Raw genomic sequence first — 14593 nt, forward strand, 5'->3', positions numbered from 1 at the left:
TTCCTCGGCACCTTCAGAAACAGCTGGTCCTGCTCGATGCCCAGAGATGGGCTCTCCAGAAGCCCCTCCACTTCCTTCTGCCTGGGATACTGGGAAGAGGGGGGTTTTCAGAGATGCTGGAGACCACACTCCACAGGGGCCCACACTTCCATCATGTGACAGCTCAATTCCCCTCACTCTGTGAAGGGGGCACAGATATTGGAGACCCTCCTGCCAAGACCCTGGGAGGAAACCAGGAAGAGATGCCTGGCCAGGGAAGGGGTGAGCCCCGTGGGGAAAGGGCTGCTCACAGCTGAGGAGGTTATTCAAAGAGACTTGGACTTGGAAAGGGCCCTGGAGATGGTGGGGTCCAGTCCCGGAAACTGGCTGAGGAGCACTGGAGCAAGAGACCGACACCAGCCAAGTAGAGGAGGACGGGAAGGAGAGGGTTGAACAGAGATCAGAAAGACAAAGAACAGGCAGTTTGGAAGAGCCAAGAGCATAAATCGTAAATCGCTTGCAGACGCTGGTGCAATACACAACCGAGGCTCCCGCGGGGGTGCCCGTCGCTGTGGGCTCAGGCACGTCTACTCAGCACAGTGGGTGTGAGCCTGTGCGTGTGAGCAAAACCCCCGATGAGTCATCCAGTGCATGTAATGGTCCTGTCAGTCCGTGAATCATGGAGTGTGTGTCAGAGCTGGGGTGTGTGTGTGTGTGTGTGTGTTTCAGTGCACAAGGCAGTGATGCCCAAAGTGATGCCGGGAGGAGGATGAAAGCCAGCCCTCCCGGGGTGACCCGTGTTTAAAGGGCACCACGCTTCGTTCACACCGTGCATCACGCGCCACATTTCTGAACCTGGTCCAGAGAAAGCCATCTGTCCTCCCTTCCTGATGAAACCCCCCCCTACGGAGCAGCAGTGTGAAATTCTTCAGGCTTGTGGGGTTGTTTTCAGAGTCAGAGAGGGCCAGGATCTTAGAATCCTAAATTTCAACCCCTGCGTTTTAAAGAGAGAGGAACGGCAGCAGGGAAAGCCAGCCCCACGGTCCCAGAGTCACAGGGAGAGCTTATAGCAAAGCCAGATGCAGACCCAGGTGTCCCGGCCACCCCCATCCTGCTGTCCTTGTTCCACCTGCAGGTCCTTTTCCCTTTTTGCTCAAGGATGTGATGAGATCACTCCTTTTTACTAAAATGCACCGGACCCACCCATGAGGTGAAACACTGTTGTTGCATCTTAGAGGCTGGAGTCCATGAATAACCTCACAGGCAAAGCTGGGGCGTCTCTGGCCAGGTGGCTTAGACTGAGCGTCATTTCACCTCTTCTCCCAGAGCCTCGCTCTCACCCCACCCAGGTCAGGAGGAGCCCGAGGGAGACCGCTCTTGGGTCTGTGTCCATAACTGGCAGGGCCCTTTGGCAGACGATACCGTGATTCAGAAGTTGCTTATGAGCCATCTATGAATGTCTCACTCAGGACGCCTGGCTCTTTTCTCCTTTCACCTTCCTGGGGGCTGTTTCACTGCTCAATTGCTCCAGAAAAAAATGAAAAAATAAATACAGCAGAGGATTTACTTTAGCAGTTCTGAGGAAGGGTTTGCTAGGTAAAGAGCCTGAACCTATTAACTATTAAGATGGGGTTTAGGATAATCTATGAGTTTCAATTATCCATTCCATTCATTCTTCTCCGATGGCTTAGAGTTGACCCGAACTTCAAAGGGAGCACTGCAGCCCCTGGATTTATTGTTCTTATTTCATATTAATTAAGTACTTACTATACACCCAGCATGGCTGAGACCACTCAGTGGGCACAGACTCTGCCCCACATCCCTGGAGAGCAGAGACTGATTATCTCATCTCTCTGGACTTCAAAGCCCTTTACCTCCAATAGCCATCGTGTCACTGAATGTGGGAGGTGGCTGGGATGCTGAGGGTGCAACAGGACGGAGTGAATAAAAGGAGCAGAGAAGTCACGGCTCCGGGTCAGGTGTGGAGTGACGCTGATCTCACGTCTGAACCCAGGTTCTGCAGTCACAGGAAGGCGTGCCCTGCAGTCCTCAGGGCTCTGCTAAATGTACACATTGGGAAAGGAAGTTAGGAAGCCTTCTTGTGTGCTGGACCAACTAAGGCACCAAGTAAACATTGATATAGTTAAGTGTCCTTCATACACGGCACGTGGGCCAAAGGAGAATAACCAAATGCTTCCTTGAATATAAATCAGTGTATTTACAAAGGTATTTATTTCAGCAGTGTATGTAATAGCAAAAAGCTGTAAACAACCCCCAAAAATCCATTAGTAGGAGATTAGTAAAATAAATCATGGTACATCCATTCAATGAAAAACAATGCAGCTGCAAAGAAGAATGAGTTACATCTACATACATTAACTGGAAAAGAGATCTATGATTATTAAGTTTTGAGAAAGCAAGTTATAGAAGATGATGTTATCTGTATTAAAAAAATTTAAAGGGTAGCCTATAAATAGATACATATGTTTATATATATTTGTACATGTTTAAAAATGTGGGGGAAATGTGGAACCTAAGTATATGGAAAAAATGTGGAAGGATACACATGAATCTGGTTACATTGTTTACTTCAGAGGGTGGAGTTGGAATGGACAAGAAAATCTATTTTTCTATACGCTGTACTGTTTGACTTTAAGTATGAATTATTTTTATAACTTCAATAAAGAACAAAATGTATTGTGAAAATAAAGAGAATAAAAATAGGTTTGTCAATGCTTCCCAGACACCCTCAACACTGGAGCTTGCCCCCATGTGAAATGCCTCGCCTGTTATGACATTTGGAGAGCTGGCAGCCATCGCTTGAGAAAACATGGCATATTTGGCCTCTGCGGCAGCGTCATGGAACAAACAGAGACGTCGGCTGTCAGCTCCAAAGAAAAATACTGATTTGCATAAACTTATGTGACCTAAACTTATTCGGTGACTTTGAGATATCTCACTCTAATCAGATAAAATTAATTAAAAGGAGCACAAGTTTCTAGCAACTGTACTCCACCTCCTCCATTATTGATCCAGGGCATTGGAAATCGGAATACATCACAGATTCTTAAATCCCAGCATGAGTCAGGGGGAGGGAAAGGGCAGGGAAAGAGGGTTTGCTGTATGTGCCGGGCCCTGGGATGGGTACCGTGCCTACACTATCCCATTGGATCCTTGTGATGATACAGGAAGGTAGGAGGAAAGGATGTAAACGTACACACACACACACACACACACACACACACACACTGGAGCATGCACTAGAAACTACAGAACAAGACAGAAAGGGAGAGCCCAAGACCCAGGGAAGAAACACACCCATGGCCTGAGAGTGGGCACCAGGCAGGCTACTCATCAGGCCAGGAGAGTAGTGATTCTGGGGTCCCTCGGACACCTTGGCCAGGAGCCTGGCTATTTTGACACCACCTGGGTCTACTTTATTCCCGCTGAGGGTCTGAAGCTCTGGGGACTGGGGCCGAAGCACGATAGGAAGCTGTTGCAGCCAGGACTGAAATCTAACTCAAACCAGCTTTGGCAAAACATTGAGTTATTTGGCTCTTGGAACTAAAAATGTCCATGAGTAGACGGCTCACTGGAATTAGGACTCAACTAATGTCAGTCAGGGTTCATTCTGTTTCTGTATTTCTCAGCTCTGGTTTCCCCCGTGTTGTCTTCATTTTTCAGCCAAGCTCTTTTGATGTGGCAGCAAAGATGGTCCCAGAAATTCCATGTTACTTGGTTCCTTTCAACTACCCATTCCCATGAAAAGCAAGCATTTTTTTCCCCAATAGTTTCAGCACAAGTGCCAGGGATGGCTCTCAGGGGACCAGCTGGGGTCATGTGCCCATTTCTTAATTAATTACCATGGCGACCTGATTGGTTTTTCCCAGCCTTTTCCAGATCACATGGATTAGGAATGAGGGAGTGGTCTCTCTCTCCAAAATTGGAGGGATAGTACCAAAGGAAGAAGGGAAGGATGGTGGGCAAGCTGACCACAGATGTTCATCACAACGTCACAGAGAAACCTGCAAGGAAATTGTAAACTGAGAAACTGGTGGGTGTGGGTTATTTATACCTGTCATCTCTTGGCAACCATAAGACCCTTGGAAATTGTTCAACACAATGATATAAGCTCTGAAGACACTACTGACCCCGGTCTCGCATTGCTTGCCCTCTACTCCTGGAGACCCAGTCCCTACCCCTCCCTACTTTGAATCTGGGAGGATGAGGGTGGACACAGAGGCATGGGCTGCAAGGGGCATGTGCGTCGTGGCATTGGCGGGGAGGGGCAGGCAGGAAGTACGAGCAAGTGAGGGGGGGGACACATGCGTGTTCTCACTGGAGGCTGCCGCGTGCTGGGGTTCAGGAAAGCTCTCTGCTGGGCGCGGCCAGGGTAGGCCTGCCTTGCACACTTGTTCAAGCTGTGCCACAAAATACTAAATACAACCAAATTGTACTTGAGGAAGGAGCCTCCTCACCTGCACAGAGATGCCATATGGGCAAGAGGAGCCCTGCTAGTAAGTGACAGAGAGAGAAAGCAACCCCAGACCCTGCTCCATCATCAGCTGTGTGACTTTGGGGATAAAAATATGATCATGGACGTTACGGCGCTTTTTGAAAAGTCATAAACACAAGGTATCATTCTAAATCACTCTCTAGTTCTCCAGCCAGCGGAGTGCTAGAGGTTATCTAATTTGTTCCCAGGCTCTAGTCATATGAGAGCACAGACTGTGGGAGAGATTGATGCCTGCGGTTCCCTTGAAAACACCACACCCACGGCAATCTCTCGTTTTTCCATTTCTATTACATATAGGACTGTATCAGGTATTTATGCCCACAACTTTTTTCTTTTTTTGGCCACGCCACTCAGCTTGCAGGATCTTAGTTCCCCAACCAAGGACTGAACCCCGGGCCCTCGGCAGTGAAAGCACAGAGTCCTAACCACTGGACCACCAGGGAATTCTGTATCAGATATTTAGAAGTTAGTGTGCTTTACAATGTTAATAACCTTTCTTTGAGTGGATGCAGTCTATGTGTTGTTGCAGGGGGAGGTTGTCTACGTAGGGGCAGAGAATGTATGTGTCCATCCTCAGTAGGATTTTAAACTCCTAGAGAATGGCATTGTCCTTCGTTGTATGTCCCATGTCAATTATTTTTTTCCCTTGGTCACTGTGTTAAGAGTTAAACAAATGAAAACACTTCTGATGGAGATGAAATTAAATAACTTATAAATGATGCCTAGACAGTACTTGGTCTATGAAAGATGCTTATATATGTATCTTTCCCCTCACTCCTCTTCTGATGCAGAAAGAATAAGAACATTCATTTAACCATATTAATTTGAGGCCACTTGTTAATTGTCAGGTATTGTGCTGGGCACTGGAGACACAATGATACATAAGAAATAATCTCTCAAGTTCTGTGGTCCATCTGGCCAGAAGAATACCCTTGATTGTAATCTTTCACATGTTATACGGGCTTGTAAACAAGGCGCTCTTGGATGGAGGACAGTGGAAGGATAGTTTGATGCTTTTAATGATTTTCTGGGGTTGGAAGGGCAGTAGGAGATGCCAGCTTGGAAGGTGATGTTTGAATAGGGTCTTGAAGGATGAACAGGAGTTCACGAGGCCAAAAAGCAGCAAGAGTGTTACAAGCAGAGGAAACAGAATAATAATAAAAGTTAGCTTGAAAATAACCTCCTTCTTGAACAGAACCATGATCTGTTGCAACTGCCAGGGAAAGGACCCCAAATCAAAAGCTGTTGATTGGAAGAAAGAAAAGGGCTTCAGAGCTGGGCTCCATCAATCATCTCAAACTTAGGGCTCTTCAGGGCCTGGCACTTGCCTTTACATACTTTCAGTTTAAAGATGTTTGGAGCTTTTTAAATTATGCATGCTATTATTTTCCATTATCTAGAAAGGAGCTGTTTTTAAAGCTGAAGACCAAAAGTTGAAACCCCCAGGAATCTATTTTAAACTTGGGAATTTCCCAGAGGCCTGGAATTTGGTGTCTGGGTTCCAGCTTTGGGCCTAATTGTTGGGTTCCCTTCCCAGACTCTGCCTCTGTGTGTGTCTACTGCGTCCCCCGCCCCCATCTGTACCATCTGTTCAGCAGGGCACAGCTTTCCAAAGCCCTGGGTCAGCCCTCTCCTGGTAACTCTACCTGGGGAGAAAAGCAGTTCTGATGATCCACCAGATGAAAGATAAAGCCCGAAGTGTTTACAGTATCAGCTATCGCTCCCTGGAGAGAAGGACTGTATCTTTCTCTATGGCTGCAGAACCCAACTGTAGCTTTTCTGAATGACTGGCCCTGTTGGCACCTCCAGGCCCAGGATCCCAGCTGCTGCCCTAGCCCAGCCCAGGGAAGGAGGGAGGCAGGCCGCTGACAGGACACCCCTCATGAGAACAAAGCTATCAGCCCCATCTTCGCAGGGTACCAGCCTCACCCTCACACCTGCCAGGCGGGGCCTCCTCTTTCTTGGTAAACTTCTTTGTCCCTTAGTTCAGTGATGGGCACTTGGGGGACTCAGTTAGGGCTTGTGGTTTATTAGCAGCTGGTTTTGCGACAAGACCTTGAGATCTGGAATCAGGAGACCTGGGTTGATACTCTTCTTCCACCTGTGACCAATTGCCTCTCTGAGCCTCGGTTTCCTCATCTTTCAAACAGTGATGATAATTATGCCTCTCAAAGCTGTTCACTCATTTACAAGGGCAACATGGAGTAGAAGAAGCAGAGTGGGGTGGAGGCCAGGGCTCAGCTCCTGCATTGGTACCGTGCCGGGTTCACAAACAGTCTGTTATTCCCTAGTTATGTGACCCTCAGTGTTCCTCATCTGTGAAATGGGATCATAATCGCTCCTCTTTCACGGGGTCTTTAGGAGGATTAAATGAGATATACTCATGAAGAGCTGAGTACAGTGTCTGGCACATAATAAAGTTTATCCAGGATCTACTCTGTTCTCAGTGCTGTGGAAGGTGCTGGGGTTCCAGAGGTCAAAGGCACAGAGCTCACAGTGGGGTAACTGTGAAGAGACTCAAATATCAATAAAATAATAAATGCAAATGCAAATCAGGTCTTAGCCCTCCTCACGCACCTCACTTCAAAAATCTCACCCAGTGTGTGTGTGTGTGTGTGTGTGTGTGTGTGTGTGTGTGCCCTCACCGCATGGCATGGCCCGTGCCTACCTCTACAGTGCCTTGTTCTTTGTCCTCCAGCCACACTGGACTCCTTTCTAGCCCTTGAACCCACCAAGCTCTTTCCTGCCTCAAGGCCTCCGCTGGGGTCCCTTCTGCCTTGAACAGTGGTTCCAGCACTGGAAGGGTCTCAGCATCTTCCACGAACTTGCTGGAAATGAAAATTCCCCAGCCCTGCCCAAGCCCTCCTGAATCAGAAACCCCTCCCCCCCACCCCAGGCAGGCCCAGCACCCTGTGCATTCCAATGCGCTAACATTTAAGAACATCTGGCCCTTACCCTCTTCCCTCTGCTCTGGGAGGGATTCCCCCTTATCCTCTCAGAAGAGCCCCTGCGGCCAAAAGAGGTCTGTGAGGTGGTCTGTGCTTTCCCTGTTGACCTGTCATTTAGTCTGGAAGAAATAAGAAGTCTCTTTAAGAAGTCAGTTTGGAGCCCACAGGACCAGCTCTGGATGGATGAAGTCAGCAAAGCCACGGCCAGCACGGGGACACACGCAGACCTCCTGGCCACACGGCCGTTTCACAAAGAGAAAATGGGAGGCGCAGGGGCCTGGAGCAGGTGAACAGGCTTAAGTGGAGAGAAACTAAGTCACTTGGGGATATTTAGCACCTAATGGAAAAGCAGAAATGTTGAGGATGTAATTAACACCTATATTCTAATCTCACTAGTAGCTAAGTAGGACTTAGCCCTGAGCTTGAAAATAACAAAATAGCCCCAGGAAGACAAAAGCAAATCTAGAAAGATGTTGCTAAAAGTTAAGTTAGTGATACCTAGGAAGCTGGTTTCTTTTTTCCTTTGAACATATCGGCTCACTGTAGTTTAGCAAAAACTCAAAGTTCCCCGAGTTAGAGCTGTTGTCTAAATATTTGTCACTGCAGGAATGAGTATACTCCTGGCATCGCTTGGGTCTGCATTACTCAGGCAGCCCTGCTACCCACGCACTCACCTGACAAATAGCAGCTTCCTCACAGTCAAAACGGAGACCCTGGAAACGACCAGAAGGTGCCATTTTCGCACCGAGAGGCAACAAGGTCCCAGAGAGGGAGCAGCGCGGACCTGCGGGCAAGGAGGAGGCCCGGAGGCTGACGTGCACAGCAGGCCTCCTCGTCCCGCGTGCTTCTGCAGAAATAATGCAATTGTGAGGGGCTAGGGAAGCCACAAATAGAATGAAGGAAGGAAGGGAAAAATCGATAGCTGTGGAGAGGAGGAAGGGAGGCAGACGTGCTGCCTGAGCCTTGCTGTCAAGAACAGGAAAGAGGCAGCAGCGCCGGCCGGCATCCCTCACCCACAGTTCAGGCCTGGGCGTGGGCCGGGCTCCCAGATCACTTCCTGGGCAACCTCCACCCAGCCTCTCCCCGGCAGACACTAGTGTCCATCTCCCGCACGTGGGAATGGAGAGGCAGAAAGACTACATAACTTGCTCCTATTCCCAACATAAATAAAAGCACTGAGACTTGAACCCAGGGCCCCCCATCCGTCAGCCGGAACTCTTCCTCGGCCACCACAGCTGCCTGTCTGGTCCAGGAGGGCACTCACGCAATAGGAGCCCAAGCGAGTTTGGCAGGAGGGAGGACCACTTTACCTGTGTGTATGGAGTTGGCTTCCCAAGGCTGATTCACCTGGGAAACAGCCTCTGGGGAAACTTGATCCCTACCCCCCGCCCCAGCGCAACACAAACTGATGTGTATCTCTCTGAAAGCAGGCGGAGTGAGACCAGCAAGTGGCCTTCACAGGACCTCAGAAGACGCACACCTTGCTCCTTGGGATTTGCTCCTTCTTCCCTCTTCCTGGAGGGCCTGCAAAAGACAGGGGGACTCAGAGAAGCAGGACGCGGCAGGCGTGGGGCTCCCGGGGAGCAGGGGGGGAAGCGGGGTCTCCCCTTCGTTGATCCACACCCCGTGCCTCTGGGACCCAGCATCCGCCCTCTCCCTCCTCTCGTCGTTCTGCAGTGTTTTAGTTGGAAAGTAAGACCCAACTCGCTAAATCAAAGTGGTTTCCCCAGCAACACTGGGAGAAGCCGGTTTACTTACAACAGGTAAATAATGCATGAGCTCAGGCTGAGAAATACGGCAACCAAGTTCATGTTACTAACGGGTTCACTGAACCTGGAGGCCCGGCTCCTGAGCCCAAGTCCCAGGGGATAAGGTTGCAATTTCCCGCCTGCCCCGCCTCTCCTAAGGAATCCTTTCTGTATTCAGGTTGCGCGCGCGCGCGTGCGTGTGTGTGTGTGTGTGTGTTTCTCCTTTTTTTTCCTGCCTATTTCCTACTCTCTAAATCAAACTGCCTCTGCCTTCAAGAGCAAGGGCCTAGGCACCCATCCTCCGTGTGGCTTCTCCCCTCTTTAAAGACAGGGTGCCGAGAAAGGCTCTCTTTTGCAAAGTCGGGCAAAGCAGCACGGACCAGCACCAGGCTCCCTGGTCTGCCAGGAGATGGTTCGTTTCCAAATCCAGTCGGTATACCTGACAGGTCTGTCAGGTCCCCCGTGCGCCCTGGCACAGATGCACTCTGCTAAAAAGAGATGCAAACCGAACCAGATTGTGAAAGAACAACTCTTGATAAAGATCGTGTGCTTCTCCCTCCCCCTGAGAATAACTGATACTGAATCTACATCTCTCTACCCTCCAGGAAAGATGTTGGGCTTTCTCTGAGTGGCCCTCTGGAAGTAGTAAGTTTTGTTTTTAATTTTATAAAGATGAAATGATAGTAGACTAGAGAAAACACTTTTTCAAATTACACAGCGCCTTCCCAGTTTGACATCGCCCTGCACCCCCATGCCAAAAAAATCACTCATTTAGACGATTGAAAATTCAGTACAAGGAGAAATTTTTAAATGCCAATCATAATAAACTGGCAGGTTTTATGGCGGGAGGAGGTGAAGATTTAGTTCCTGCCCAAAAAGACTGGCAAGCTTTGGGGTTCCCTTCTGAGGGTAGTTAGCCCTCCAAATCCCATAAGATGAAGCATTTACAGACGTGTATAGCACTGACTTGTCTTGTCCACCTGCTGTCCACCTGTGCCAGCAGATGTGGAGAGAGTAGTCGGGTCTCTGTTTACCTTGGTTCACTGTCTTGTACACAGCAGATACCATCTAGGTGAATAAGAGAAGCTGATGAAAGCACCTCACTCCATTGAAAACAAAAAAAATTAAGAACTTGCCTCAACACAAGCAATGAGATTTAGGCAACTATGGCCACTTGTTGTGTCTGTTCAAACAGATTTGTGGTATTATAAAGTGGCCTGACTCAGAGATTGTATGGAACGTCAAGGTGTTAATGAATAACTCTCTGTGGAAATGCTCCTATTGGAAATCCCCCAGTTTCTCAGGTGGAAAGGAAGTAATTCACACTGACAATAGATACTGCTCCATGACTGCAAAATGAGGCACATCTTCAGGGAGTATCATAGCAACCTAGTTGGTCTGTGAAAATTATGGCAGTTTTGCATTAAAGGCTGAAAACTGAACAGGCAAATCTGTTAGAAAAACTACTCTTCAAAGTGGAAATTCTGACATGTGCTGCAATATGGATGAAATTTGAAGACATTACACTAAGTGAAATAAGCCAGCTACAAAAAGACAAATACTGTAAGATTCCCCTTATGGGGGGTACTTAGCGTAGTCAAGTTCATAGAGACAGAAAGGAGAATTGTGGTTGCCAGGGGCTGCGGGCAGAGAGGAATGGGCAGTTATTGTTTAATGGATTTAGAGGTTCAGTTTTACAAGATGAAATGGGTTCTGGAGATGGATGGTGGTGACGGTTGTATGACATTACAAATGTATTGGATACTACTGAACTGTACGCTTAAAAATGGTTCAGGTGGTAAATTTTACATTATGTGTATTTTACCGCCATAAAAAGACGGGGAAGAAAAAGACCCAGGAACGCATGTAAACAGGACGACTGAAAAATCTTCAGGTAGCTACTGAAGCAGTTTAGACAAAACCATCCAGATAAAGCAATGTCTGCCTTGTGACCAAAATAAAGTGAGGTGTTTGGTCTGGACTGAAAATTTTGTTTAGTTGATCCCAGATCATGCATTCACCACTAAACATTATGACAGGCACCTAAGAAATGAAAACGTACTCAGGAACAACCAACCGAGGAAATGATGGAAGGCATCATTGGAGGGCATGCACCCTGTTGGTCGCAGATCATGCAGCAGGTATTTAACAATTACCCAGCAGTAGGCAGCCCGCAAGTGTGGACTGCCCCATGGATGGTGCAACACGATAGCAAATACCGAAGAATGCTTTGGAGAATCACCACCACAAAATGTACTGGGATTGAGCTGTAAGAGCACATCAACAAATCTTGTCCTGCGGAGCAAACAGTCTGTCTGTTGGAGAAAATGAGTAATTACTGTAGAAGCTATTGAAAGAAGCACAAAAGTCTTAGGAGAAACATCACAAAATCTACTGAGAAAAATAAAACAATGAATGTCCCTAGCAGAACAGCTCTAGAGGAACAATGGAACCTGAGAAACTCGTGGAGGAAAACCTGCTACCCCTTTGGAAACCGGAGAGGTATTTGGACACTCACTGCCCATCTCACAGGCATCAGGATCTCACCCACTTTGGCATCAGTTCAAAAGGCAGTACATCGAAACGATTACATATCAGTGTGACATTCTTGTCCCAACTACAGATTATGTTCACATTCTTGGCTAACACAGCAGGGACTGTTATAATAAGTTACATAAACCCACTAAGGTTATACCTTAATGCTTTGCAGTATAGGTAGTACTTCCAAAGCATGATAGGACCTCTTATCAAATGTGTACTTTTGTTTCTATTCTCCCATTTTTACTACCCCAAGAACATCGTGAGACTGGTTGAAGCAGCATTTTACGGGAGAAAAAACTAAATCCAGGCTGGGCCTTCCCAGGCCTGTCTTTGTGGCCTGACCCATCACTGTAGCTACACTTGGACATTCATCCCTCGTGGACACGTCCCTACAGGTCAGGATGTATCATCCAAATGCTACCCTGTAACACTTTACATGCTTTCCCTGGGTTACCCCAATAACTGAGAGGGAAAAATAGAAGTGTTAGGGCCCCAAGCTGATGGACAATTGGCAAACCTTGGCCTCACTTAGCGCCATGTAAGCCAAGAGATCTCTATGGGTCTGAGAGCTGGCAGGCAGCTCTCCCGCCCCATAGGCTGCCCTGCCACATCACCAGGACGCACATCCCTCCAGGACGACCTTGCCCTGGGCTCTGACTCACCTAATCACAGCCCTGTGCCTCTCCATGAACTACAGGGAGTAATTTAGGAGTTTGGGCCTGTAGAGTGCCAATCAACCCGGCCAGGGAGGGAAGGCCCCGCAGAATCGCTGAGGCCTCGGGTCAGGGCAGCAGTGGCTGCCGAGTAGAAGAGGAAAGGCCAGTGGCCAGCCGGGCAGAGGGCCAAACAGCAATCGGGCAGTGCTCACAGAGGGCTCTGTCCTAGGACACAGAGACTCCCACCCACAAGCACATCCCTGGCACAGTTAAGAACTCGGGGTAGACCTCTCTGCAGGGCAATGGGTGTGGCCTGCATCCTAAGCCTCCGATGGGTTTTGAGGGGCTCTGGGGAGTCCCCAGTTACTGTCGGAAGGAATTATCCACAGCCACAGAGACTGGGCCTCCCTCTACTGGACCAGACTTCACCCCACACACCTGCAAGCCTGGCTTCCCTCCCCCAGTTTTTCCAGAATTCTTTACTGCTCTTAAAATACCAAGAGCTCCAGTTTAACTGCCCTGACCACTGCCCTCCACCCCCTTGCTCCTCTCCCCTCGCTGCCCCTAGAGCCCCCCACCCTTGTAGGAGGGACTCTGCTCCTCTTCAAGCTTCCTTTACCTCTTTGGAAACTGGGGCACACATTATTTTCCTCCAAATCCTTGACCTACAGCAGGGCGGTGAAGGGAAATTACAGCATCATTGGGAAGGGGGGCTCTCCTTTGATCCTGCTTGTGAAGGGCATGTGGAGGCACAGGACATCAGAAGAGCTGCCCAGAGGCAGGCCCGGGGACAGCACCAAGGGGCAGCCCGCGGGAGAGCACGGCCCCTCCCACGCGGGCAGGTCCCACTGTCGGGCGGTGCACCCCGACTCCCAACCTCTGCTCTGGGACAGGCACCCTCTGCTCTGGGTTCCTTCTGAAGGAAGACTCCGCGGCACTGCTGGGCCTCTGAGACTTCAGCGGCCTAATGGGATGCAAATTGGAATTTGCTCCCTTAAAGATGTATTATGCATGGACTTTCTATTAGATTTCACATGGAAACTCATCATCCATCACCGCAGCAGGGCCTGCACAAAATCGGGCCTGTGTCAGCAGTTTCTTGTCAGCTGGGATCTGATGCCAAATTCATCTCCCTCACAGGGGGGTCTGGGGGACACCAAAGGTTTGGAACGCGGCCGGGGTGGATCCCGAAACCACTTCCGGGCGTCCTCCGAGGCGGTCTGGTCTTGGCTGGGAGGGGGCGGGGCCAAGATGGGAAGGCGGGGCCTAACCCGCCGCAGCAGGGGCTGGAGTGGCTTGACTAAAGATGCCGCGGCGCCCAGTGGACCCCGATGATGAGAGAGAGAGGCCTGGGCTGGGAGGGGAAGAGGGAGTGAAGGCTTTGTCCGAGGGCCCAGACTTCAGTCTTTTACCCAAGGGGGGGAAAAAATTCCTGAGTCATCTAATAGGATTAGTCTGGAAGACTTTTCCTCCCTTGGGTCACACACACGCCATATCCCTGTACCCCTGCACACACTCACAGCCGCCACACATGCGCACATCCAACCCACCCATACCCTCACGTTCACACATACAACATTCACACACATGCTCACACTGTCACTCACACACGTGCGATATACACACATGCTCACACGCACAGCACCCCCGCTCATACATGCACATGCTCACACACACCCATATGCCCCCCGACTTACACCCATGCAAACACATGCAACACTGCAACACACACACCCGTACCCTCGCACCCACACTCACACATGCACACATGCTTATATGTGCACACTCACAATCACATCCATAAAACACACATCCTCGTATCCCACCCCCAACATGCAACACATACACCCACACCCTCACACACCCTCATTCACAGGTAGTCACACCCCGGCCACCACACACACACACACACACACAGACTCACATCCAGTATTACCTCTGAGGCCACAGAAGGCAGAGGGAGCTTTTCTTCATTCATGAAAGGCTGCGGAGGCAACCTTCCAGAGTCGCTAGGATACAGACTCTGTGGGTGTTATCCAAGCAATGGTAGCTGAGTTCCAGGCTCTGGGGAGCAGTGATAGGGGAAGTGGGAGCCATGTTCCCTTCCACTGCGTCTTCCCACCGACAGAAAGGCAGGGGGGCAATGAGGCACAAGGACCCCAAAAGGAAGAATCAACTGGGAGCTGGAGGTATGATAAAGTGCCG

Source organism: Balaenoptera ricei, chromosome 21 (assembly GCF_028023285.1).
Source record: "Balaenoptera ricei isolate mBalRic1 chromosome 21, mBalRic1.hap2, whole genome shotgun sequence".
NCBI lineage: Eukaryota > Metazoa > Chordata > Mammalia > Artiodactyla > Balaenopteridae > Balaenoptera > Balaenoptera ricei.